The following is a 27,362-nucleotide window of genomic DNA, read 5'->3' as shown; positions in this document are numbered from 1 at the left end:
ATATCTCCCAGGCGAGATGCAAACAGTACAGTTGTGAATTCAACAGACTTTACCAAGAAGCATCAAGTTCTTTAAATTCAGTGCATTACTTTCCATGTAATTCAATCACCTGTTATTTTATTGCTCTGTTTGATTTGATTAAAACCTCAGCAACCAAATCATTTGTATTGTAAATTATACAACTTCCTATTTTTATTTCCATCACTTTTGATCCCTTTCGGCATGTTTCACTGGATAATGCAATTACAAGCTGTTTTAGAAAAATTGCAATTTAATCAATAAGAAAAAGGCCAAATTTCTGCAGAAGCTCAAGGGACATAAAATACCATGAAAAGCTCTATTTTAACAGGTGTATTTGGTGACGTTTTTGGCATGATTCTTGGCCATGCTATTATATCATTTTTGAGGGTTAGGTAGATGATAGCCACCAGTTCCTTGTGCATTAAAAAAAAAAATGTGATGAGTAAATTTTGTCTGAAATGGACAGAGTCCTGTTCACTGGTAGCCAGTAAACTCTCCTGTGAATGCTAGAGGAAATAAATAAAGCAGCTGAACTGAAGACGAGTGAAAGAGATGGAAGCATGCTGTGATAGCAAGGCTCCTTGTTCTTGTATGAAAAGAACCAAATTTTGTCTGTAGGGTATTTACTATAATATGATAGCAGGTGTTTTTGCTTTTGTAGTATTCTACTTGTAGCTTCTCAAACTTTAGCATGCATAAGAATTACCTGGAGGACTTGTTAAAATCCAATTCCTGGGTCTCACCCTCAAAAATTCTGATTCCTTTAGTTCTGGGATACGGCCGGTCAGGCTTCTAGTTTATACACAAAACGCTGGTCCACCCAGCATGAGTTGAGTAGCACCACTCTGTGTAGGAATTGATTTTAAACAGTTCTTCCACTTTTTTATTAGCCCCTCTCATTACTACTATGATAGAAAAAATAATGTTTTTGCAGGAAGTGAACAACACAAGCAGAAAGAAAAACTAGACTGAATTTTTTAGAGTTCATTTCTATGTTAACTTGTGCTTCTTTAGTTACAGCATTTTTTAATACCATCCTAATTTTTAAATTTTGGATTCAAGCTGATTGGCTCACTGAGTTTGTAAATAGTTTTTTACCGCGGATTTGTAGAACATCTTTTTTTCCAGTGAGGTCAGTATAGTCTGTGACAAGACATGTTGCTTCCCTGCCAATACGTAGAAGTGAAGAAATCCATTCAACACCCTAGGAAAGTTTTGTAGGACTCCGCAATGTTCCTGCTTTGATCTGAAATGAGATGAAGCTGACATTAGTCATGTATTTTACTTTAGACAGCTACTTCCAGATTTGTTGGATCAAAATATCTTATAAATGACTCAAATGTTATAACAAATGGTTCAAACCTCATGGCATTTGTGGAAAACAATTTAATAGGCTCCCTGAGCAGCTACAGGATAAAGAAATTTGAGTTATGAACTCGAGCAGCATTTTGATGTGGGGTTTGCATTCCAGTGTGTCTGTATGTGTGCTAGGAAGTATTTCTCTCTCTGTAGGAGAACTTCTGGTTTCTTATGTGGCAAGGTCAGAAACAAACAGCCTGCGTTTTCAATAGTGAGGCAAGGAATTTGGTTCTCGTATATGTGAAACTATTATGAAGACATTTACATATTCTTATAAAATTATAAAGATGGCACCGACCTCAAAGAACATCAGATTTAGTGTCCTCCTCGTAAAGAAGAGGAAAAAAAAAATCCAGCCCAGTGCTTTTTATATGAACAATATTTTCATATTGTGTCTAATTTTAGAAAGTTTTAAAAATTAATTTAGGGTAGATTCTTAATGAAAAAGGAGTTCTTACCGCAGTATGCTTGTAATTTTAATGCTCTTTCTCAAACATAAAGAAGTTTTAGCTTAAATGGGTGGAAAGCCAGTCTCTCTAGCGCAACTGTTTTCCTATTTGGGGTGGTGGAGTTGTGAAAAGGAAGGATTAAGCCCTCATCCCCTACTGACAGAAGGGTTGTAGGGCACCCAGCCATGTAGTGCCTGGGCTAGGTAAATATACTTGGCATCAAGTTTAACATGAAATCGATAAATATTTTTTCATTTTGATATTCGTGAGCTAAGATCATGAGACATTGGGATGGTTCCCCTTTTAATGAGTCCCTAGTGAATGATCTCAAGTACCTTGAATGATCCCAAGTACCCTGCTTCCCAACGAATAGGATTCCATTATAAAGTGGTCAAACTATGCACTGCCAACCTAAGCACTGAACGATCTCAAGTACCGTGCTTGCCAACGAATAGGATTCCATCATAAGGTGGCCAAACTAACAATAACAATGTAACAGTACAAGCCATTATTTATTAAGTACTTAAGTGCCGGGCACTGTGCTGAGCACTTGGCATGATTAATTCTCTTCTAATTGTCACAACTTCCCAATGAATACAATAGGTAGTGGAGCTATAATTATACAAATGCCATTAGTACTATCATTGGCCTTCTGCAAATGAAGAATCGCAGGTTCGGGAGATCAAATATAATAGTAGGTTGGTGCAAAAGTCATTGTGGTTGAAAAGGTTAAAAATAATTGCCAAAACCGCAATTAGTTTTACACCAACCTAATAACTTGCCCAAGTTCACACAGCTAAGAAGTGGTAAAGCCAGGATTAAAAACCAAGTCTTTCCAATCTGTCCAATTTTCACTAACCTCTGCTGTCTTCCAAGGGAGTAGGAAGGATTATGTTCTTAAGAATGAGAGTTGGGTACAGATTTAAGCTGAATAGGCAAGTGATTCTCTCCGTTTTGTCTCTTAGTATTCGCTGTCCAATTGTCTGACAAAAAGTTCACATTGCGGCTTTTAATGGGACTTGCTATGAACAGTCACAACTTCTTTCTACCAGCCACAATGAATGTGCTTTTAACATGGGGGGAAGAAAGGACTGGGGCATGGGGCTTAGAACCAGTTGAGGGAGAAGTCCTGCATGCCCAGGCTTGATGAAAAGCATCTATCCTAGGCTCAAGAGTAATTAGTTGTTTAAGAATTCTTCATTCTAATAGATTCCTATCCACAGGGGGGCAGTTTCAGATGTGATTAGGTCACAAGTGAAATGAGTTTGGTTGTCTCAGCATGATCCCTCAACATTCATACACTCACACGATTGCAGTACGGTTTTGCCCATGTCTGTATTATTGTCTGCTTCTACTCAGGAGATGCTCGGAATTGAATTAACAAGGGGCTGCAGGTCAGCCTGAAGGTATGCAGAGGTAACCTCCCATATAAGGAATAGTGCCTTTTCAAGGGAGCTGCTTGTACACAGGGCTGTTCGTTCCTCACCTCTCTGTCTGGGAACCCAACCTTCTGTCCCTCTCAAGTAGATAAACAATATGTTCTCCAAGTTTCTAGACTCATTCAAGTGAGATTACCTGAGTCATAGGTAAGGGTCATGCCAGTTGTACCGGCTTCACAATTAGATTGATTTAGATCTGTGGACTTTACTGAGAATATTTTGATGCCCAAATTGGTTTTTGGCTTCCCTCAGTGAATAGTCTCCCCTTAAAAGTGCATAAGTAAATTGATTAGGAAATAAAATCCCCTGAGAAGTTAAAAATAATTTATTTTACTTAATCACATCAAGAAAGTTCCACAAAACAAATTAAATTTTAAAATATAACATGAAATAAAGAAATGATATCACAGAATAAAGCTCTATGATGACTAAATGACTGGAAGATCTTATTGTATCTTACTCTGAAAACTTGCTACTCTGTCATGAGAACCATTAAGATTGAACCGATGTACCTGTGATTATTTAATTATATGATTATTATAAACTACTGGATAAATTACCCATTAAAGTCATTTTTAATCCAATTAAAATCATGACAGTTCTAGTTGACTCAAGTCAGCTTCCTAAATCATCTGTAGAAAATACAGTAGAGTATATTAAATGCCCAACAGTTATAGCCTTCTGCACAATATTTTAGAATCCGAGATGATTGGAGCTGAAGGGGACTTCCTATTTGTCCAATTCCATTTTACAAAAAGGAAATTGAGGAGCAGAGATCATGACTTGCCCAACATTACATAGCTAAGCAGTGACAAAGACCCAGATCTCTTTATTTTTAGTTTAGTTCTGGGTACATCAGACCAATTATTCTTAGGTGTTTGTTTTTGTTTTTTCAGCTGTAACATGCATGTGTGTGCGCACGCACACACACACACTCACACACAAGACGGCTATTGCCATACCCATCACATACCTCTCGGTTTTCTCCCGGGCTACATACAATTCCCAGAACTCTGACTACAATGTCATCCCATTCTCTTCCACTCAGGAAAATATACTGCATGAAAATGAATCAGAGTGGCATTGTTCTAAGAATTATTTTAAATAAGCAGATTTACATACATACACACATACATATACAAACAGTCCCTGACTCATGATAATTTGACTTAATGATTTTTCAACTTTAGGATGGTGCAAAAGCCATATGCATAATAAATGACAGGAGATATTCAACACTTTTTTATAAAATTGGTTTTGTGTTAGATGATTTTGCCCAACTGTAGGCTAACGTTAGTGTTCTGAGCACATTTAAGGTAGGCTAGGCTAAGCTATGATGTTCAGTAGGTTAGGTTAGGTGTGTTAAATGCATTTCTGACTTACAGTATTTTCAACTTACCCTGGGATTATGGGGATGTAACCCCATTGTAAGTTGAGGAGCATCTATATGGGCATGCGTATATGTAAAATAATTTCCAGACCGTGGTACTCAAGCTCTTGTTAATAGCATTATTAATCAGACTCATCAGATCGGGGGTCAGTAACCTGCATCCCCTATCAGCCTGCCAGCAAATTCGGCCCGCCACCCTTTTTTTTTTTTTTTTTGCAAATAAAGTTTATCGGAACGCAGCCACACCCATTTATTTGAGTGTTTTACTTTCTGCTCTCATGCTACAACAGCAGAGCTGAGTAGTTGAACAGATCATATGACTCGCAAAGCCTAACATCTTACTGTTTGATTCTTTACAGAAAAAGATTGCTGATCCCTGCATTAGACCATTTTTCCAACTCAAGGGCATACAGTCATGTTTTTTGCTTTGTTCTTTTGGTCTTAACCACTCGACTGCACTGAGTACCATTGCTTATAAGCTCATATTCTGGAAAATTTCCTAGGATTTATTGCTTTTCTTGGATCACTGCCTGTCTCTCTTAACATCTTTACTATCCCTTTTTCTCCCTCTGTTTATAAACAGCTTTGTACTTTAATTACATGACCCCAAAGATTGGTATGATACACTAAAAGTGTTCTTGTTTAGTAACTAACAAGGATGCGTAACTGTGTGCTTACTACAAGGAAAGTTGAATAATAATAATAGCTAACCCTTATTTAACACTTTTGACGAGGCATGGTAAAATACACACACTGAATTCCACATAGCTCCTTTGCTAGGTCTGCAGAATAGATATTTATCAAGCCCATTTTACAGATGAGAAAACTTAGGTCAAGTACCTTTACCCAAAGTTCCACAGTTCATCTTAGCAGTCAGTGGCAGAGCTGAGATTTACACCAGTTTTTCATCTTCGGAACCCCTATGTTTAACGTTCCTCTGGCACTATACTGAATGTCATAAAGTAAGATAGATATTGAGAGAATTAGAGTAACCTTTCACTTAAATGCTCCCTCTTTCCTTTCAAGGGAGGGTTCCAAGGGGAGATTTTTGGATTTAAAAAGGAGAGAGGCATCCTGTCCTTGGTCTGCTTTCATTCTAACACACCACTTACTGAATGCAAGCTATTTTGTCTCCTCTCTGTCTTCCCAAAGAAACGATATCCTGTAGAATAGTTTGTAGCCACTCTATTCTCTCCCGCTTGGGCAGAAAATATAACTAAATATAGAAGGTGAAGGTCCAGAGCCAGATTATCTAGATCCAGGTCCCAGCTCTATAATGTAATATCTGCATGCCCTTGGGCAAGTGCTATAACCACTCTGAGCCTCAATTTTCTTATCCTTGAAGTGGTGCTAATGGTAAAAGGACTTCATGGGGTAATTGTACTTATTAAGTAGGTATACATGCAAAGCCCTGAGAGTGCATCTTGGTATGTACTGAGTTCTTGATATTAGTTAAAAATTGTGATGGTGGTTGTGATGATGATGGTGAAGATTAAACTAAGAATTCTTAGGAAGAACTACTATGGAATTGTATTATTTGCCCCCTCCCTGGCTAGCCTTTGGGGATTCTTCAGCATAAAGAATGTGTAAGTAAAGTGGCCAGCTGCTAGGGGTGGATTTTCCTCTAGTCTCTCAACTCACCCCTCAGCATTCTGTACTGTAGTCTTGGTCTCCTAGCATAGAAGTATTTAGTTTACCATCCACCAAGGCAGAAGAATGGACTGTATTGAATATAAAGGAGGTAGTGAATAAATATTAAACATTCTGACATTGTTGATGGAGGAAATGCTGTGGCTTCTTGCATTAGGTATTCGGTATTGACTTCCTGTGCTCACTGAAACCCTCCCAGTGGTTTTGTGAGAGTAAACACAAACACGGTAATGTTCATGATATCGGCCAACTTCTAAATCAGGTAATTATATTTTGCTTATCTTAATTGAATTTCTGATGGGTTCTTCCCGACTCGTCCTAAAGCAGAGGTCAACAACCTCTATCAAACAGGCTCAATTCAATTCCTCAGAGATTCCCTCAAGTCCACTTCCAGTTCACCAGAAGACTGTGGAAATGAGAGTTGTAAAATATATTACATTTGCATGGTGCTTTACAGTTTACAATGTGGCTTTCATGTGAATTATATCGTTAGACCTTTACTACATCCTGGAGTTCTGGAAGCTCTGAGCTCTGGGGGCATTGCCAGCAGAGAAGTGGAGGCAGCTACGATCGGAGTTTCCCATGGGGGTCTTGCTGTTTCATGTTTTGGGTCCTTTGCTTAATGTTGTTCTTTCTCCCTGGCACACCCTTCTCCCTCTCTTGCTTCCTCACCTGTGAAGTTTCTCCTTCAAGGTTCAACTCAGACATTATTTTATTTAGGAAAAGTTCTCTGGCAGCCTCTGGATCCTGCCCTGTTTGTTCATCATCCCTTCTTTGCCCTGTGATCACGCCCCCATGGCACGTAGGGCTTAAGTCCCTTAGCACATTTGTCATATTAAATCACCATTATCTATCTATCTATCTATCTATCTATCTATCTATCTATCTATCATCTATCTATCTATCTATCTATCTATCTATCTATCTATCTATCTATCCATCTTTCCTTCCATCTAGCTCCCACCACCTAACTGACTGAGCACCTGTTACAGAGCGAAGCTGTTTATTTTTCGTTGCCTTTTTATTCCCAGCACAGAGAAGAACACGTGGCATACAGTAGGTGCTCAATAAATGTGTAACGTATGGAACAGAACCTGATTCTAAATCCTCGGCTCTCCCCAGCACACTAACCCCTGAGCCAATATAAGCACCCTCCTGCTAGCCCCGGCAGCTGTGGGACACCACCATGTGCCAGAGACTATAAAATGAAACCAGATGAAACAATTCCTGACTGATGGTGAACGATGATATCACTCACTTGGGGAGTCATAAATGAAATGGCTAAAGAATGCTTTTATTATATGACATATCAAGCCCCAGTTAAGTTCACCATGTATTCGGTATACACATGCTAAGAGGATGCAGGCTGCTCAGTCAGCCCAGGAGCCTGGTGGACATGGGGGGGGAGGGAGGTTTCCATCGAGTTGCTCATAAATCAATAGCCAGGGGAAGGTAAATCCTAGGGAAACAGGATTCAGTTCATCTAGTTGGATGGCAAGGGTAAGAAGGATTTTCAATTTCAGGGTGAATAATTGAATTTGATGTGAGAATTGGGGTGTTTGTGTAAGTGTGCGGAAGATAACCCTAGCGGCTGACCCTACCGAGCCCTCGTCATTCCATTCCACTGAGATCTAGCAAGGGTCCCAAGTCCAAGCGTGAAAAGCAAAAAGAGCAGTGGGCAGAGCCTCAGCACTCTCCAACAGACCCCTTTTCCCTTTCCACTCACACCACACAAGGTGTACACGGATCTCAAGGATTTTTTTGTGTCACCATGCCTTTGCAAAGATAAAATTTCTTCAACCTGAAGTAAATTCTCCTCCATCCACCCTTTTCATCTCTCTAGCTAATTCCTCACAGCGCTAGTGAAGTCTCTGACCAGATTTGCCCTGACAGAGTTGGTGTCTTTTGATTTCACTCTCCCTTTATGCTAGTTTCCCTTTTGATCCTTCTCATCCGACTTCTCGGCCTCAGTATCCCGGTCTGCTCTCTCAGATCTCTCAGAACCTTCTCTGAGGTGTATGTGTTCTTTTTCCTCTCCTCTCCTACGCCCCAGCGTCATCCCTCTGCTTCCCTTTTTGTTTTCCTGGGTCTCTGTGATGTCCCCATGCTCCTTGCCGTCAAGCATCTGCTGCCTACCTCCCAGGAGTCCAGTAAGCAATCCCAAGTGCTGCCAACGCCCCCCAGACTTCACCCATGGGGTAGAACGGGACAGTGCAGCTGGCATGGGATTTGGAGTCAGAGCCATGGGCATTCCGGTTCAGGCCTCGCCACTTCCTGGTTGTATAACACAGGACCAGTAAATTCCTCAAACCTCAGTTCAAGCTCAGAAAAATCCTGTTCAAGCTCAGAAGTGCTTCGTGATTGGATGTGGCTGTACTGGCATAATTATGGTAGCCATAGTTGGGAAGGAAGAGTTAGAGAGAAACAGTATGACTAAATGGAAAATGGAAATGGAAATAACAATACAAATACATACCTTGAAAGGATGTTGGTAGATTAAGTGACATAGAAGGTACTCGAAGGTGCTGGAAGGTGGTAGCTTTGATGGGGATGATGACTTACCCCATCTTCGTCGCAGACATAATACAGCAGGCCCTCGAATGATGTCATTTTGTTCAACGTTCTTTTCATTGGAATGTTTATGAGGAGCCGGAGGAACTTAACTCTTGCTTATGTCAACTAGCCTATGGTAAATTGGTTTCGTTATACATCTTTTCGCTGCAGTTCCAAGAACCTATTGACAATGTTAAGTGAGGACTTAGTGTATACATGTGTTTACCTAAAGCCATTTGTTTATACATTGTAAAAATAGCTAGCACCTACATTTGTATTTCAATCCAAATAATGCCAATGCTTCCTCTTGCAGTGACCCAGAGTGGCTCCGCGGAGCTTGACAGGTGCCTTCTTGGGATGTCCCTTTCTAAGTTAGGGGCCAGTGTCACCTCCAGCTCGGGGTTTCACCATACTTTTATCATGTCCTGAAGAATTGGAAGCGGGAGAAATGGTAGAGCACCAGTCAGATCTGAAGAAGTCTCACCAGCTATCTGTCTCCTTTCAGCATATTTCCCTGACTCTGGCTGAATTAGTGGTTGGATTGATCTGCCAGACTTAGAGGGGTTCCAGTGTCATTGCTTTATTTCATCTTTCGCTTGCAGAAGTATTAGAGGAGATTGGACCAGGGTTGAAACTCTGAGATACCACTATAGTAAAAATGTCGCCTACTCCTGCCCTCCAGAATGAGTGAGTGTGTCTCCTGGTTATATAGTTTTGGTGCCTCAGAGCAGGCTACATTTTAGTGGTGGATAAAGTGACCCTTACGTATTGTTTATGCCAAGAAAGCACTTTGAGATGAAATGTGGTCCATTAATCTCAGATGTTGTGCATGCCTCTTTGCTGTCTGAGTTTGGTTGTTTTGTTTAATCTGCTGAGGATGGTTTTTGTTGTTCTTCTTGTTGTTTTTTAATCTGTGATGAAATAAAAAGTATTCCACATTTACTGTAATTTATCTGTGAGAAGAAAAGTGAAACTGGAAATGTTTATCCTTCTGAGGTTTGTGTAAAGTTCTGTCAGATGATGTCGTTGAGAATGAAATGGGCAGGAAAGATGAGAAAGTGATAAGTGCCATTTCAAGTTTGTGAATTGAATCAAGTTTCAATTATGACAACAGTTAAACACAGTGATTTTTCTGTGTTTTCGGGAATGAAATCACAATTATTTCTTCTACAGTGCCCAGTAATCTCTAATGATTTATCCATATTTACTTAATGCTTCCAAAATGGGCAAGGGGATTTATGCACAGCCTACAACATGCAATAAAATGTTCAGTATCAACGCAACTATTGGATGGGAGGCAGAGCTGCTCAGGAGGGGTACTGGGTACTGGATCCATGAATCAGTAAGCCAACACTGAATGCTGCTAGATAGTCATTCACCCTTGACAAAACAAGCAATGATAATTGGATGATAATGTGGTAATTTACCTTTATACATTTTGCCCTTGTTGAATTTTTAGAGGTTATTGTTGTATCTGATAAATTTTAGGGTAGAATTCCACTTTTTTCCAGGGCAAGACTAATGTTGTCTAATGCTTCTGCATTCTGCTGCTTCTTCCTTCAAAGAACAGGATCTTAGAAATTAGCCCTTGCATTATACTTGTTTCTAGTAAGTCAGATGATGGTTTTCAAGGTGCTTTTTTATTCTAGGGAGATCTGTGCGGCACTTAACCTACATTAGACCTAAGAGGTCCGAGGCTTCTTCAGAAGACAAAGAATTTCTAGATACTTTCCTTCAGGATGTGTCAAGGGCAATACAGACAAAAGACTGATGTCTCCTTTAACAGCTTGATAAGTATCTCAGGATATTCTGCAGGAATCAGTTCTGCTTCTACAAAGTACTGTATTCCCATTTAGCATGATATGGCTGAATATGTGTGTGCTACGTGTGACAATGGTGAAGACTTATCTTTGCCCCGAGGGCTGAATGCTGTAACACTGCTCAAGGATAGGCTTGATAGAAGTGACGATTTGGAGAGATGATCTGCTTTAAAAAAAAAAAAAAAAAGGCACATTAGAGATGTATAAGAATTAAAAATGTGGCTCTCTGTTTATCTGGATTTTATAAGTTCCAAAGGCATTTCTATGCGCAACGTCAAAATCCCTTGTAAAAGTAAAGTAAATCATTCTTGTATTGACCATTTTTTTCATGTTGTTCTATTGAGACATCTTCCCAACTGAGTTTCTTATTGAATTGTATTTCTATAAGGGTATTGTAGGTTAGCAGCACATTTTTATGGTACACAAAAGATGTGCCTTCTGAATTTCCAATGCCTTGCATATTGTTCCCCACAGAAGAAACGTCTCAGAAATGCTAAATAAATCAAAACAGAAACATTTGGCTCTTGACTTGCTGCTGGTGCTTTTTTTTTTTCCCCTCTCGGTTTACATTGGCTGGAATATCCATTACGATCCATCTTACCTATTTGATTAATTTGTAATAAATTCTACCCTTTGGAAATCTCTTGCTGCATTTCTAGCCGGGTTACTCTTGTAGAGGCTTTATTTAATATGTGTCTCTGTGTACCTATATGGATGAAAATTTAATATGGTTTAGAAGCCTTTAAAAACACGCACGCACATAGTGTTTGCTCTGAATTAAGTGCTCATATTTGACATAGCCTTGTGGTAAAAATCCATAAATGTATGGGCAGACAAAATTATTTAGAGGAGAATTTCTTCAGAAATTGATGTGACACGTGGTATCATTTCAGGGGATGAAATATCATATTTCAAATGACCAGTAAATGTAATTATGAATACTGGATTGGAATGCTTATTTCTTATCTTTAAAAAAAAAATTTTTTTTTTCTTCTCCAGATGGCCTATGTTATTTGAAGTGCCATAGCCACATTTCAGGGTTCACCTTCAATTTGATGCAGTCATGGAGCTGCATCCCTGTGGGTGAGAAATGTTTCTCTCCAGATAACTGGAGCAGCATAGCAGGAATAGTTTGATACAACCTTCTCTATATTATCACAAGATAATAAAAATGCCTCTGCTCCTAACAATCACCATGCACTGAGGAAGGCATAACAAATTCATCTCCCGCTCTTGGAAATAAGATCAAGGTAGGAAATGGTACTCCCATTTCCCAGACAAAGACATTTAGGTGCAGAAAAGCTCATTTAAAAAATATATATATTAATTGTCTTTTATAGCAAAACTGAGGGAAAACAGGACATGAGCCATTTTTAGCGTATCTATCCCACCCTATCTTTTAGCTTATATTCATCACCACTGTGTATGTAAAGAAAGCAGAGGAAAATGACTTTCCCACATGTATGGTTGTGCTTATTGAAATAATCAATGAATGAATAGTGCTTGCTGTCTGGAAGCACACACTCCTCTCTGATTTCTTATCTGAATGTTTTATATCCATATGTAATATGGAAATATGTGATACTTGTATCACATATTGTATCACACACTTGTGTCACTAATTATGTCTGATATGTCTTTCTTGACTACTTTCTTAGAATGTTCAAATAGACAGCAGCCATGTGACAATCAATTCTACCCATATTCTAGCCACACCACATTTCTTCTCAGCACTCTAAGGAAGTGGGACAAAGACTCTGTCTTCAGTGATCCAGTAGGAAGGATAAAACAAATACAACAATAAGTAAGTTAAGGTGGACCTAAGTACATTTGGTCTACATCCTGTACTTTAGAAGAAGAAGAATCCTGTTCAAGCTCAGAAATGCTTCGTGATTGGATGTGGCTGTACTGGCATAATTATGGTAGCCATAGTTGGGAAGGAAGAGTTAGAGAGAAACAGCATGACTCAGGGATCGGGACTAGAAATCTGGGGGAGAGTTATAGAAAATAAAGAATAATTTCATTTGGATCTGGTGTCATCTATCTGGAGGGAGAGAGGAAATCTTGGATATTATAAAAAGACCCTGGCAAAGGAAAGATCAGTGATTAAACTCCTGCTACAGAGAAGGCAGAGCAACACCTGCCATTCATCCTTGATGGGCTTGCATTATAGGACAGAGGCCACAATAGACCTACACCTTGAGACAAGAGAAAGAGGAGAGTCAGAAATGTCATAGGGGACCTAGAATGCCAGGCTGAGGGGTGGTATTGTGTCCCCGCCAAACAGATCTTAGTACTAGGCATGCAATAGCCAATAATAACTATAACCGTCTTTAATCAAATGCCTACTCTGATTTAGATTGAATACTGGGAACTTTATTTAGGTTATCTTTTCAATCTTGCTCCCGTTTATCCATTAGACCTCAGCTTTAATGTCCCTACCTCAGAAAGGCTTGACCTAACCACACCACTGAAGTTGCCACTCTCTCCAAGGCCTCCTCACTCTCTGCAGTCATACCCTATTCCTTTCTTTCAAAACACTCAACATAATTTTATTTGCAAATGTATTTGTTCATAAATGTGTTTTTTTGTCTCCTTATGCTAAATCATAGGCTGCATAAGGGCAGGAACTGGATCTGTTTTGTTCATCATCCTATCCCAGCATCAACAATAAATACACTAGACTGTATTGTAGTGCCTATATACACTAGGCACTCAAAAATCAGTTAAATGTTAATATTCACGACAACCTGATAAAGTACTATCATCTCCATTTTGCAGTAAAGGAAATTGATGTTCAAAGAATTACTTGCCCCAATTAATCAGTAATCAGCAAAATCTAGATTCAAACTCAGTCCATACAACTTGAAAGCTCATGGTTCTATCCTTGATGTACCACGATTCCTCCTTTCAGAGGAAGATAAAATCCATATTAGTTTGGTAGAGCTTCCTTTAAAAAGTACCCCAAATCGGTCTAAATACACTTATTGTCTCATAGGTTAGAGGCTAGAAGTCTGAGATCAAGGTTTTGGTAGGGTTTGATTCTTTTGAGAGATGTGAGGGAAAGTCTGTTCCATGTGTCTCTTAGCTTCTGAGTGTTCGAGGCAATCTTTGGTGTCCTTTTGCTTGTAGATGCATCAGCCCAGTGTCTGCCTTCACCTCACGTGGTATTCTCACTGTGGGTGTCTACCTGTGTCCAAATTCCCCCTTTTTATAGAGTCATATTGAATTATGGCCCAACCTAATAACCTCAACTTGATCATTTCTAACAACTCTATTTCCAAATAGTGTCACATTCAGAGGTTACTGGGATTAGGACTTCAACATATGGATTTTAAGGAGATACAGTTCAACCTATAACAGTATTGATTTATTGAATGACTGACCATTCTCAAAAAGGAATAGTGATTGTTATGAATAATTACTGTTCATAATGTAGAAAAAAGTTTGGGGGAAAAAGGGATCAATATCCTAGTTTTGTCCTAACATCGAAGTTTAAGAGGCATTCAGTCACCTTTTTTAAAAGATCATGGAAATCTCAAAGATTATGTGATTGGGAATTCAGAACTCCCAATTGATGTTTTATAATTTTTCATCTTAGCATAGAAAAAGGCAAGTAAATAGCAATATTTGAAATCATTGCGCCATATATTAATAACTATTGCTAGGCTACATTTGGATGGACCTTACTCCATGCTTGTATCTTGAGAATTTCACTCTACATAAAGAGAAGTTTTTAATAAACATTAAGAATTCAGAATAAGAATACCCCTGTAATAGAAGCTAGATGTTTAATTTGTTTCACTTTAATTCCTACCACCTACCGTATCAGTGTATAGTGAGCCTCTAGAGAAAAGATACCCTTTCATATTAATTTCTTTCTGTGAATTTTACTCTATGTGAAATGTCTTTGAGTCATCCAAAAAATTTCCTCTATCACCTTTGTGACCTTCTGAAATACAGGGACAGGCAGCTACCCATATTCCTCTAGAGAGGAGAAGCTTTAAGACGTCTACAAGTCATAGGGCACATAAAGCTCATTAATGGAGAGAAGTTATTTCTAAAATTCTATAACAAATTATTAAATACTAACTAACACATAAACATGCCTAAATTTTGAATGTGACACCAGCGATGCGGGTAAGATACAGGAGCCTAGAATCATCTGTTTTGTTTCATATTTTTTCTGTTTTTTCTGTTTGTTTCATCTTTTTTTCCTGTTTGTTTTTTAGTTACCAGACCAAGATATCTAATTGTGAGAGGGGGAGAAATGAGAGATTACAAAAGAGGAAACTGGGAAATAAACCATGACAAAAAGAAATGACGAGACAAAGATAAAATGAAGAGACAGGAAGTTGGAAAAAATAAAGTAAAAACACAAGGTGAAACAAAAAAAGAGAAAAATAAGAAAATATTAAAAAGGATTAAAATAATTATCGATGAATGCTATACATAGTTTGACATAATTTTCTACGTTGTTTCCATAACAATATTCCAGCCTTAGAACTCAAGTAGGGTATCTAGAATGCATTTCCTCCCTCATGACCTTTCATAACTAGCAGATACAAATGATTTTCTTTCACTTATACTTCAGCTAAATTTGAGGGTACAGGTGATCTTGGGCAGGAATTATCAGTAGATAAACTTACAGTATATCAAAATCATTTATATGATTTTAAAGAAAAATAGTGAAATTTTTCTGTTTACCTTTTTTTCCATAAAATATCTTTTATAATAGAATCTGCAAACTTTAAAAAAAGAAAGAAAGAAAAACCAATTTATTGGGTGGATATTTGAATGTGATTACAATAGGGCATGGCTATTACTACCATATAATTAGAGTAGCCCTTATAAAAGACAGGATGTATACTGAGCTCTTCTAGGCTGATCCCATAAGATAATGAAAGAAACCATTGGTGAATGAAACAGCTTGTTAGTCATGAGGGAATCAGAGTATAGGGTTCTCTTGGGGTTCAATATATGTGGAGGTGGCAATGAGATCAGGGAAGAAAAATCAAGCTAGTGGTTACTGAGTACATATTAAGGCATCCTGTAAATGCAATATAGGAAATAGCTTCAATGCAGAGGCTCAGTAATGTAGTACCTCTTACCTAAGGGATTCCAGTCAGAATTGAGTCTTGGCAGAGTCAGGCAAATCGTTCAGGATGGAGAGAAGTAGCCAAGGCAGCAGTAGATCAGTAAGGCCGGACAATGGAAGCCTCTCTGGGTTCACCAGCCCTTCAGTCTGCAACGTGTTGACTGTTACTCATTTGATGCATACTGATGTTCATTCGTCTTTGTTATGAAAACAAGGTCCTTCCAGATCTTCCATTCATCCAATGAGCGTTGAGAACCTACTGTGTTCAGTAAAGACTGCAAAAGGAGCAAGAGTTATCCTAAGGAAACTGATGCAGCCCTCATTCTTTAAATACTGACGCTCGGTTCACCGATGCCTTTCTGGTTATACATGGAGATAAGAAGGCTCCCTGACCGCCTTTGTGGGCTTCCCGCCGTTAAGTGGCATCCCTTCTTCTCCAGTCACGACTTTCCTTTTCTTTTTCCACTTCCTGTCCCATCTAGGAACTGAGACAAATACCGAGGACAAGAGTCATTTTCAGGAGTTGGCACTACGAGGCACTTCCCAAGTAGGCAAGGCATGGAAATGACTCCCTTTCAAGCCTTGTCATGTGACATACAACCACCTACCTTGTGATGTCAGTCAGGGCAAGAGCCCGCATCCAGGCTGATTGTCATAGGAAGACTGCTGCCCAGCGCAGCTGTACAATTTGTGTGTTAAAGCCCATGCTCTAACATGTCCCTAAACAAACTAAGGCAAGACATTTTCTCTTTTTCTCAGTAATGTGGTCATTGTACTCCGAGTTGTCATGTGATTTTCTCTAGAAAACGTGCCATTTCTTTCTGCATATGAGTTTATGGGCACATACACAAACACTAACTGCAAATTACTGAAAACCAGAAAGATTTGAATAAGTGTGTTGAGATAATGAATGCATGGCCACATCTCAGATGAAACACCTCATATTTGTGTATGAAATAGAGAGAATGGACCCACTCATTCATTTATTAACTGGTTTCCAAAAGGGGTAAGTAAAGAGGATCAAGGAGAACTTGTATTTGAAATGAGAGACTTATATTTCCTAGCTAGACAAGGCTTTGGTGCTTCCCTCTGAACAATGCTGGGTGTTACAGAACTTTCGGGTGTTGGGTAGTGATCCACCTGCCAGAGGCTGGTGAAAAATTGGAGGCTGTGGCTCTTTCAACAGAAATCACAAGGAAACTGGGACTCTTCACCTTGTCCTATGTATAGAAAAGCTAACGTCCTGACCCTAAAATCTGCCGCAACTTTTCATTAATAAACAAGGTTTGTTTTTTTTTTTTGATCCCCAAATTGTTTTCAATGGAATGTTTTTCCTTTCAAGAGAAAAATTCCCTATCATGGGTGAGGCATTTATTCTTTATACTATCCCTAAAAGGTAAGGGATTACCTTGCTTTTCTTTTTAATTTTAATTTAATTTTATTTTTATTCAGAACGAATTGTGTGGAGACGCAATAATTTAACATGCCCACCCAGCTGGGATTTGAGTCACGTCTGCCTGACTTCAAAGCCCAAACTTTGCTACCAAGACTCACATTCATTCAGTATTCACTTACTCCCCTCCCAGGCTGCCATATATGAGAAGCTTATGCTATGCTCTAGGGATGCAGAGAAGAATAGGACACCACCCCTACCTGAAGGGCACTCACAGTCTCGTGGGAAATATAGAGACATTAATAAAGAATTATGTTGAGGTTCATAAATACAACAACAGACTGTGACCAAATAAGGACATAACAGCGAGGAGGGAGCAGTAAACCCTACATGTCTGCAAATTTGGGGTATGCCAAGTGGACAAAGCTCCTTTCTTTAAGTAAGCCCTCTGAAAAGCTTTCATGCTTTTGTCAGCAGATATGCACTTGACCCAACCCTCTTTCAGTGGCCTCTAGACCAGGCTGCGAGAAAGTTACAGTTCCTTAGTGAACCAGCGAGGAAGGTAGTAGGTTACAACATTTGTACGTCCTGTACCATCTGTTGTCCTTTAATAACTACCCCAGGTCCTATTTGGTGATTGATGTCATTGGAAAACTGATCAGGATTCTAAACTTCATATACAGCGACAGCAACCACAAACACTAATAATTACTGAGTGTCATGTATCTTACTGAATAGTTGTCACGTGTCATGTGATTTAATTCTCACAACAGCCTTGAAAGGATACTAAAGAATCTGAGGACCAGAGTAGTTAAATAATTTGTTTTAAAGTTTTTCCAAGTTCATATTGGTAGCTGACCTGAGGTATCCTGTATTCTAACCCAGAGCTGTCTGACTTTAGATTTCTGGTTCTACCCACTGTTTCGCCACATCTCCACCTAGAAAAACACAACTACATAAGGTAAATATGAATACTTTAATATTTGGCTTAAATGTTCCTTTTAAGTGATGGAGGACTGTGGAGTGTCTTCTGTGGCCAGGGCTCATCCTGCTTTGCTCCAGCACTATGTGTCATGATGATCAGCTGCTGCTCTTGTACTTTTCTTTTGGTAGCTTAGTTTACTCAAGGTGCTTTGAGCGTGTTAACAATTTCCAATCTTCCCTGTGGAAGGAAGAAGGCCAAAGATGCCCTCAGGGAGCTGAAACTAGCCTCTATTTATTGAAAACATGCCTCAGGGGTATTTTAGGCAAAATAAGCTCACAATAGTAGATTGCTCATGAGCAGAATCTAGGTTAAGAAGTTTGGCAGGCCAGTCTGTATAGACTGATATTAACTTTGCCATTAAGTAGGGCAGACTAAATTACCCTTTCAGAATGTGATGATGGGTGAAGCAGCAATGCAGAGGTAACGCTGTCCTACATTTGCAGTAGTGACATCATCAGTTCCTTTTCCATCTTGATGTTAAAGTTATGGGCATCCCAAATAGGGGAAAGATTGTTTTTTTTCTGTACGTATGTTTGTTGTTGTTGTGGGGTTTTCCCCTAAGTATGTTGTCTGTGGATGAAATCCAAAGGAATCAGTAATCAAAACTGAATTTAAGTTAAGGCCAGTGACCGTAGTAAACACCCCCAGAAGACTGGTCTGGAACAGAAAACAAAGACCATGTCAGCTCTATGAAGTTTCAGCTTCTAAGCAGGGGCAGAGAACATAACTATTACACTGAGGTACAAATACTATTCCATTGTCTTAGGAATCACCAAGCGGCGGTATGTTCTATTAACATATTTTACAAATATGAAAGTTGCAGCTGAAAGTTCAAAAACTGTGTGTTGAAGCACAGATTACAGGGATGGGCCAGGCATCTGTCCCATTCGGGGAACAGGCCTTGGAACAGATGTCTCGAATTTCTTCAAATCCAGAACATGCTGTCCAATTTTTTTTTAGTGGTAAACATACTTTTTTTCCCTTTTTGTCACCGCTCACCAAAGTATTATATTTAATGCATAAAATATGTAAATTCTTAAAGCATCATTTTGCTCTTTAGTGAGTTTAGATATTACAAAACGGTTTAATTATAAAAACAGACAGACCTAGTCCTGGGACCTGTGCAGCTAGAAATAAATGTGCAATCAAAACTGCAATTACCTGCAGAATTTAGTGTAAACAGATCAGCAATCACATAACAAACACAGGCTAGTTTGCATTCTGATATGAATACAGTTAGATCCAAAGCAATTTTCCTTTATTTATCTTAGCTGCTCAGCATAAATAAAGCAAGGGCATTGAAGCAATTAGCATAATTAGAGTATCGTGGTCAGGCCCTGTGTGATTTCAAGAGACGTTTCACTTTAGAATTCTTTTTCCCATACAAGAGTTTCCCTGAGCCACTAAAATATCGCTTTGGGCATTTTTGTATTTCAAATTTGCAAGTTGTCAGTTTGAAAAACCCTTGACACATGGATGTGAAAGCATCTCACAGACAGCCACAGAAGGTATACCCTCAGCTTTTCATTACTAAGAAGCTGGGGAATTTCCTTTTTCAGCTCTTTCTCCTACTTGACGTTTAACCCTAGAAATGTCAGTCTTAATTATTTCCATTGCCTTCAAATTGGGTCCAAGGGTTAAAGACAACTTTTCCCCCCTCCAGAAAAAAAAAAGGAAGGAAGAAAGAAAATAGGGAGTATGAGGAAAGGAGGGTTTGTATCTTGGTAGTAACTGGGCCATTGCTAAAAGAGCAAAGGCTCTGACAACCAGCTCGCTACTGATGATCTGAAGGACGTTCAGTAACTCCAAATAATAAGGTGGCAGAGTGGGTGAGGGGCTGTACGTGGTTTCCTTGCAGGGTGCTCAGAAAGCATGGAAAATATTCTCTGCATGGAAAAATGGGGACACTAACTAGTAGATGAAGATAAAATTGGTTCAGTACAAACACAAACAGAAGAAAAGGGTTCTTTTTGTTTTTATTCTTTATTGTTCATTCATGTATGTGAAGGTGTTTGAGAAAGACTAACTTTTCGTTGGAAGGAGGAAAAGGCTGGCCTCGGGCCATTCTGTGTGTAGTAGAACTCATTCAGTCCAGTCAAAGAAAGTTTGAGTCTTAAGATAGGTTGTACTTTTTTTAATTAAAAAAAAATTAGCATTCAGTAAAATTGAATCTTTTGTGTGTTTCTATGAATTTTAACATGTGTTTAAATTCATGTAACCACCACCACAATCTGGACACAGAAAAGTGTCACCAAAAAAAATAATAAAACCTCCCCCATGCTATCCCTTTGTATCCTCCTTCCCTTCCTCTAAACCCTGGCAGCCCCTAATTTGTTCTCCTTCAGTGTATTTTTGTCTTTATGAGAATGTCATATAAATGGAATCATATAGTCTATAATCTTTGGACATCAGTTTCTTTCACTCAGCATAATGCACTTAATATTCATATCAGTAATTCATTTTTGTTACTGAGGAGTATTCCATTGTATAGCTGTATTTATCCATCCACTCACTGAAAGACATTTGGGTTGATTCTATTTTTTGGCAATGATGAGTAGAGTTGCTATAAACATTCATGGACAGATTTTTGTATGAACATACGTTCTCATTTCTCTAGGGTAAATACTTAGGAGTCGGATTTCAGGGTCATACTGTAAGTGTGTATTTAACTTTCTAAGAAACTGCCCTACTGTTTCCCGGAGTGGGTATACCATTTTTTTTGCATTTCCACCAACAGTATTGTTCTGCATCTTTGTCACCACTTGAGATTGTCAGTATTTTTGTAGCCACTTCTAGGAGGTGTATAATGATATCTCATCCTGGTTTTACTTTGCATCTTGCTAATGGCTAGTGGCTTACTAATGGCTTGTTGTTTATTTGTTTATTTGCTTATGTGTTTATTTGTTTATTTGCTTATGTGTTTATTTGTTTATTTGCCATGTGTATATCCTCTTGGGTGAAGTATTGGCTGCTCAGTTCCTTTGCCTGTTTTCATTGGGCTGTTTGTTGTGTTATCAGTCTTAATTTATCTTTGCAAATGTTGGAAAATCTCAGCTCTGTATCCAGTTTTCAATGGTCTTTGTTAATGCAGGCCCATTTAGAGATTCAGCTATGGCCAATACAAATCATGAGTAAAATTTCAGCTGAGTCAGACCATAATTCCAGGCTAAAAGGACTAATAGAAAAGAACATCATTGTAGAATAAATCAACTCCATTATTGAATTTCTGATCTTTTGATCTTTTAAAAAGTTCAGTTCTTTTTCAAGAAAACCTCTGGCCCATTTTCAGTTTCTTCTTGCTTTGGTCTCTCTCTAACCTCAGTCCCAGCTGTAGCCAACCTTTACTATTAACTGCAAGCTGAATATTCTTTGTCTTCTGGGAAAATGTCCAACCTTTATCAGGTCCTCTGAGAGCTGTGATAGGAGTTGAGGGAGCGTCGGTGAATAGGAGATACAGCATATTCTTGAAATGGGGCAGACTGTGCTGGGTGACCGATGTCACTTCACTTAATCCTGTGAGAAAAGACATTAGCTGTATTCTATTAAAAAAATGCGAATTAAAAACCAAATCAGAGAAAAGAAATGACTTTCCCAAACTCATAGGGTTCAAGTGTCTGAGCCCAGGGATTGAAACCTCTCTGACTCGGGAGGTTGTCTCTTTCTATGCAACTGCATAGTAACCAGAAATCGAAGGTAAATAAAGTAATTGCATGTGGGCTTCTAGTCCCTACTATTGACAGCCCTGAGAATGATAAATAAAAAGTAGATATTTTTCTCCCTTCCTTTTGAAACATGCTTTTGCTGTATGTAGCAAACTCTTTCTTCCTAAAAAACAGAGTAGTGAACTAAGATCTATGTATGCTGCTTCATAAAAAGAAGAAGGAGCCTTCCCCTTTCTATGTTGGCTTCCAAATTTTGTTTGTCCATAGTCCTAGAAAAGCATGCTTACACTTTAAAGTAGACTTTAAAAAATCAAATTTTACAAAGGATATGTTTTCATGCAGAATCTCAGAAATACATTAAACAGCATTCCTTCATTCTTTAATTTGAGTGAAAGAACGAAGGATAACAATCATACCTGTAAACATTCAAAACAAATAGAGGAGAACATTTTTATTTTCTTATGGTAGAGAAAGGTTTCCTAAGGCAGGAAAGCCAGCAGTGAAAAAAGACTCACAGAGGCGATTCCTTAAAAAAATTAAATTATGTACAATGAAAGATACCATAAACAAAGTTAAAAGACAGATTACAGGCTGATAAAGAATGCTTACAACTCGTGAAACAAAGGATCAATATCCAAACTATATAAAGAGATCCAACAATTCGTGAAGAAGACCAATGTGCCACAAGAACACGGTTGATAGAGATGCATGAGAATGTCACCAAATAAGTACAGACGACCAAATGATATATGAAAATGCTAAAAAGTTTTGCCTATCAAATTGGCCAAGAAGGAAAATATTGATAATATCAAATACTAATAAGAATGTGGGGAAAGTGATATCAATTTACTATCAATGAGACATCAGCTTACTATTGATGAGACTGCATACGTAATTCTAAAACCTTCTTGTAAACAATTGGCACACAAAAAAAGGGCAATTTGGCAGCATCTTTTTTTTTTTTTTTTTTTTTTCGGCACTGGTCTGCCAAGTTTATTCCCAACTTTCACATAAAAGTTGTTGAAGAACAGGATTTTCATGTATACATCCTTAATAATAAAATATTTTTTGTAGCTAATCAATGTAGATGTATTTTCTCCTATATAGAAGGTCCCAAAATAAAGAAGCATACACAGAATATAGCCAATAGTAGGTTATATCAATTTACTCCACATAACGACAGCATGTTTCAGGCCTATGACTTCCATTTAATATCAACAAAAATAATCTGTACAGACAACCAAAGGCAACCATATAGAGAAATATGTAAATGTGCAAATATACTTTAAAATGCAAGTCATCCTATAGTATTTGCAAAGTAGAACTTCATAAGAATTAGGGAATTTACCTCATTCTAACTAACCTAATAATCCTTTGCATGTATAGCCAATGCAAATGTACAAGGCACAACTTAAGTGTTGATGCTAAAGTGTGTAACACACACTCTCAGATTTTTTATTTGAAGATATTAAAGTAACATAATCACGTTTGTATTTTAAAATTGATTAAGTACTTGCATTTTTAAGAGTATCACATGACAAAACTCTTAAAGCGAATCCATTGCAGTATTGCCTCTCATTTTAAAACCATCCTCAAAGAGGGGAATGGTTAAATGCATTATGGTATGCTATTCTTTTCAGAAAAAAAGTGATAATCCTATATGTGCTGATATGAAAAGATATCCAAGACCTATCGTTAGATTCAAAAGCAAATTACAGAACTATATGTATATATGTATAAAATACGTGTGTATATTTGTGTGTGTGTGTGTGTGTGTGTGTATAAATCTAAAATTTTACCAGTAAGAGTGTAAAAATGATTGGTTCCCATTTTTCTCATAAATATGTCTGCTTTAGCCAATACTTACCCAGGAATTAAAGAGACAATCTCTTTGTTCTTAAATAAATTTTACATGGTGTTCTGCCCCCATGTAATATTATATATTACTTTTAAACAATAATACTCTTTACCTTAAAAATATTATCAAGTCTTTTTCTCATTTTATTCAGTCAGCTAGATACCATGACAAGAGCATTTGTTTATTTCATTTTATTCAGTGTCATAATCTAATATAAAATCTACAGGGAGAATTTGTGGCCTGCCTGTTAACTATTATTGGCCAGCATAACCAAATTAATAGGAACACTTGCAAATTTCTGCTGTGTGTGGTACTTACTGTTTCATAGAGCAGTAGAAAATACTCCTTATATCAGTATTTTTTCTATATACAAATCATGGCCTGCTGGGAGATCAGCCAAAGTGACCTCTAAAGAAACAGTTAACACTAACTCCAGGATGGACCCAATTTGTGTACTGTCCTGGATCCCATCCTGAAAATGATAAACAGTCTATTTCTTTATATTGGGAGTTAGGCTTTTGTGGCCAAATCCCTTTAATAACACAATCACTAGGACTGGGTATTACAGAAACACGTGAAAAAGTCAGGAGTGTGACTAGAATACAGTTTTGAGTGGACAAGTATTTCCAAACCATGGCTTACCTATCCGTCTTCAGGTACAAAGTCCACAATGGTATATAATGAGAAAGTGTTGGCTGCCTCCTGTACATGTATAGTTGGAATGTTCTGTAAGTTCCTTCTTTACAAACCTCCATGTGGTGATTTAATCTCTCCTAACTGAGGAACCTCAGTAAATTTGTCTTTCTTTCTGAAATAAACAAGGAAATAAAAGTTGTGTGGAGTTTCCACCATGACCACATAGTACACACTGTATAACAACTTGTGCCCGAATGTGAGCTCCGTAACACACTCTAAGCAGGCACTCCTAGGGGCACACTGGGGGGTGGGGGGAATTTGCCATAGCTGCTGCCATTGGGCAGAGCCCCCTTAGCTCTGGGAAAGTCTCCTTTCCAGGATAATTACTGTGGCTTTTTCAGGGCTATGGGACAGAATGCTAAGGCGAATATATTTGCACGAAGTAGAAGCAATAGAACTTGCTCTTATTCTCAGAGGATCAGAGATTTTGAAAAGGATTAAAATGAAATCAGAGCAAAACATTCTTCCTCTATATGGTCTGTCCGCATAGAGAGATGCCATTTAAGCCTTTTCGATACAATAAGCAAAGCCAAATACAGTGTATATGCGTACGATCATGAAAAGCAGTACGTACACATTTACTCAAAGAAATCTGGATGAGGACCTCACCATACTTTTGACATCTCTCTTTTCACTATCATTCTAGAGTAGTATTCTTAGGGATATGTCTTTCTAGATGGGCTCAAATTTTATTTGACTGAAGACTAGTAGGAAGTTTAGTGTTGTAAGAAGCAGTAAAAAGGACACTTGAGTGTGACTGCTGTTAGAAGAGGCACAGAGCAGATGCAAATCTGGCAAACCATTTCATTGAATAACTTCTATAATAGTTGGTAGATTAGAATAATATGGAGTGTCTTTTTTACATGTACATATATAGACTAAACTTTGTGCAAAGAAAACAGGTTATTGTCTAGTTCGTAGCTGTCTTCAGTACATAGTCCCTGGGTCAGTTAAGCAACATAGTAGTTGCTTAATAAATACTTAGTGAGTTAACCAATTAAGATGTCCACCAGAACATTGATAGACTGTATCTCTGGGTTGTGGGTGATTTGTATTTCTTTATTTTTGCTTATTTGCCTGCTCTACATTTTCTATAATGAAGACCTTATCATTTAAAAGAGTACATTTTGCCATTACTGAAAAGTCCTTGGAACCCAGTTAAATGTTTGTACTTACCATTAGTTCTATTAATAATAAACCTGCTGTCTTTCATTCCCCAAAGTCTGCATGTTTAGGGCATAGAGTTTGGAGTTATTTTTCTATCAGTGTCGGTAGGTTTGTGCTGATCCACCCACACTCTCCTGCCCTGTCCCTCTGTGACTTCGAGATTATATGTTTACAGGCCAGTTGTCAGGGTTAGGAGTGCTCTCTTTGGCCACAGAAAAGAGTGAAACTGCTCACCTGAGGCCTCAGGTTCCTGACCTTGGCCTCATTATGCAAATTCGTAAAGCATTGGAGCTCACCCCCACCCCACAAATTCTGCCACTAAGAATTTGTAATTAGAGGTGAGAGAGACTAAGGGTCTCCACTTCTGCCTCCTGCCCCTGTTCCATGGTAATAGTGCAACCTTAAGATACATAGAAAGATATTTAGTTTATAAATATGTACAGTGGGTATAATGCTATATCCCTATTGAGGTTACAATACTATTCAATGCCTATTTTAATTTTTTAAAATCTTCATTGATAGGCTCAACACAATCGCAGTTATTTTTTAAAAACTTTTATTTAAAATGTTATTAAAATATCTTTATTGTTCTATATGGAATAGGGTAATAATCATAAACAGTAGAGGAATAGAGTCATAATTTACGAGTGTGTAGAGTGCTAGATTGTATTTTTTCCCAATGAAATGCAGAGATGTAGAAATATTATCATGATTTGTGTTATAACACTGGAGTCAGAACTAATACTGAGGAGTGTTTCCTCAACTTGATGCATGGGCTTTAGCCATGCAGCTCCCATCAGCACTAATGGGAGATTCAAGGCTAATCACCAAGGATAAAACTGAGACTATAATGCAAGCTTTGGATGTTGTCTATTTGGAAACGGGTTCTCACTGTCATTTTATGTGCTGTTTTTCACTTTGGGGCTCCTGCTGTTACACTTTTAAAATTCTACATTCACATTTGGTAAAGATAACATTTCTTAATAAAAGATGTAGCCAATTTTTTCTTTTTTTTTTTCTTTTTTTTCCTTTTTTTTTTCTTTTTTTTTTTTTTTTTTTTGCCAATACAATGATACGGTGGATTAGAATTCCAACTGAAAGATAGAGGCAAAGGTTTGGCTGAGATATTGGGTATGTGTAGCTCACACAATGTCTGGAAAATTCAGTTACCCCTTCTGTTTGAAAAAGAAATTGGTGTACGTTTCTCTGACTGTCTATCCAATTACCAGTCTGTTTTTTTCCTGAGCTATTTTCATACATCAGTGGTACGGCTGTATTATGAAAAACAACAAAAGCCCTAGAACTATTTCACATGGTTATAATGAGCATGAATTGGAAATTAATATATATGACAGGAATAGTGAGTAAATATGATGGTGCATATCTTCCCGCTCCACACAGACAGTGTATCTGTACCTCTGGAAGGAAAATTTAACCTTCTGTGGCTAAAATAAATGAAATGTATTTCTCCTGCTTGCTTAAGATCAGTAAATGAGTAGATTGTGCCTACTTTAATAGTTCCATTCTTTGTTTAACCGTTTGTATGTTTAACTGATGGCAGCGGCCCTAATTTAGGGCACATTAGAATGTGCCAACCAATTCACTTTTGAGGATAAAACTTAAACAAATCAGTGTTTTACTTTGACATGCTCAAACAGACAGAAGCTCCTAGGGTGTGTTACTGTTAATAGTAAAGTGGTAAATAGAGGTTTCGAAGCAGCCATAAACTTGTAATTGGCCAGTTGTTTAAGGACATGACTAGTTCATAGATTAATGGACACTAATTGGAATTTTAATTTCCTTGTATTTAAACCTCTTCGAA

The 27,362-nt window shown here is 38.0% G+C and overlaps 1 protein-coding gene across 19 annotated transcripts in view; it reads left to right on the top strand.

Annotated features, from left to right (window-relative positions):
* The window catches only part of NPAS3 (neuronal PAS domain protein 3), an 850,867-nt gene that overhangs the window by 562,990 nt on the left and 260,515 nt on the right, over positions 1 to 27,362 (top strand). The gene's annotated exons all lie outside the window — the stretch shown is intronic.

This window comes from Rhinolophus hipposideros, assembly GCF_964194185.1.
Source record: "Rhinolophus hipposideros genome assembly, chromosome: 5".
Lineage (NCBI taxonomy): Eukaryota > Metazoa > Chordata > Mammalia > Chiroptera > Rhinolophidae > Rhinolophus > Rhinolophus hipposideros.
This window is presented reverse-complemented; position numbering and strand designations above follow the sequence as displayed.